Source organism: Taudactylus pleione, unplaced genomic scaffold, assembly GCF_031769625.1.
Source record: "Taudactylus pleione unplaced genomic scaffold, aTauple2 ptg000018l, whole genome shotgun sequence".
NCBI lineage: Eukaryota > Metazoa > Chordata > Amphibia > Anura > Myobatrachidae > Taudactylus > Taudactylus pleione.
Genome location: NW_028284420.1, coordinates 15,225,027 through 15,227,123, shown reverse-complemented (window position 1 = coordinate 15,227,123; position 2,097 = coordinate 15,225,027). Strand labels below are relative to the sequence as shown.

The window sequence follows — 2,097 nt, the reverse complement described above, 5'->3', positions numbered from 1 at the left end:
AACAATATGAATTTGAAATTTACTTCCAATTTTAATAGAACTTCCGTAGAATTTCTGGACTTGGTATTGACAGGGGATAATGAGATGATCTGCACAAGTAACTACATTAAAAAAGTTGATACAGTTATTTATATTATAAAAGTAATCATCTGAAGAGTTGGAAGGACAATATTCCGTACTCACAATTCCACAGGATCAAACGTAATTGTAGTAATCCAACTATGTGTGATCAACAGATCCAAATATACCAAGAAAGATTTCAAAACAAAGAATACCCGGAAGAAATAATTGTGAGAGCAATTCAAAAAACTACAAATCTGGTGAGGTCCGAATTACTAATATATAAACAGAAGGAGAAAGAAGAAAATAAGATAATCCCCTTCATCACCACCTATAGTGGACAGGAAAAAAAGATAAGGGCGACACTTTCAAAACATTGGAACATCTTGCTGTTGGACCCTATTTTAAAGGACGTGATTCCACCAAAGCCACCCACTGTGTTCAGGAAAGCAAAAAGCCTTAAAGACTCTTTAGCACCAAGTCTCCTGAGAAGTGACATAACAGAACCCATTAGAACAATACCAAAATGTGTTGGATGTTACAAATGTGGTCGATGCAATTTCTGTAAATTTTTGAATCCACAAAGGAAGATCTTTAAGAATCATGATAACTTGAAGGAATATAAAATAAAGGAATTCATGAACTGTAATTCTACATCAGTGATCTACCTGCTAGAGTGTTCATGTGGTAGTAAATATGTGGGAAAAACAAAGAGGCCCCTCAAGTTAAGGATGCAGGAACATGTGAGGATTATTTAGAATAAAGTAGAAAATCACATGGTCTCAAGACATTTTAATACACACCATGGATCCAACCCAGATGAACTATCCTTTAAAGCAATAGAACATGTAACCATGGGAGTGAGAGGGGGAGATCTGGGCAAAAAACTTGCTCAACGTGAAATGTTCTGGATCTTCGAACTAAACACTTTATTTCCCATGGGGTTTAACGATAACTATGAAATAGCTCCTTTTATATGACTTAAGATACAATGATAGCGGTATAATACACGTTATCATGTACCAAGGCGATTAAAGACAACTTTATAGATACAAAAAAGGAAGTGAAAGTTTGGACTACAGCATTATTATTAAAACATTGTTCTTGTTTATTTATGATATGGAGGGTGATGAAGCCGAAATGCGATTGATTACAGGTCCTCGTGGAGCAAAGTCCATAAATCTATGCATAAGTGAACACATACCTACAACCATACCAACATGTCAATGCCCAATCTCGCCTGATCTTGGAAGCGAAGCATGATTGGGCCTGGTCAGTACTTGGATGGGGGACCTCCTAGGAAGACCAGGTGTTGTAGTAAAATTGTGAATGGGAATAAAATGGCATATAGAATATGATATGGCTCCGAGTCTTGTTTTACAATTTTGCACCTGCATCAGTCACCTTTCCATTTAATAGGTCATCTTTATGAATATAAATCTATTATTTAGTTGGTATCCATAGACTATTGTCTTTTTGTATAGTTCACTTTTTGCATTGACAATCAGGGAATGGAGTCTCTGATTAAATAGTTCATCATATTTGTGTCTGCCTTAATTTTTTCCTCTTTTTCAGGATACGTGTTAATGGTCAATAAAGACGTTCAGCATCCTAGAATATGAATGCTAATTTCTCCTCCTTATTTATTGAATGGCACTGGACATAGCATTTAGGAACTACAAAGATGACTGCCACATGTCATGAAAGAACTACCAAGATGGCCGCCGTCCCTATCCGAAGTAATATAATGATCCATAAATATTGGAAGAACAGTGATGGAATACAAACAGTCAAGAAAAGATATTGAACATCTTATGTTAAGAATGGCAAACCTCTGTTTTCCGAGTGACCCCGATTGGTGTTTGACATAGCACTCAAAACCACAAAGATGACTGCTACAAGTGGTAAAAGAACTACAAAAATGGCCGCCGGCTTCATGTAAAAGAACTACAAAAATGGCCGCCGGCTTCATGTAAAAGAACTACAAAAATGGCCGCCGCCCTCATCTAAAACGACCTCGTGGCCTACTAATACAAA

The 2,097-nt window shown here is 36.7% G+C and overlaps 1 pseudogene; it reads left to right on the top strand.

Annotated features, from left to right (window-relative positions):
• Window positions 1-1,262: 1,262 nt before the first annotated feature.
• LOC148540679 (5S ribosomal RNA) lies at window positions 1,263-1,381 on the top strand (annotated as a pseudogene).
• The last annotated feature ends 716 nt before the right edge of the window (window positions 1,382-2,097 follow it).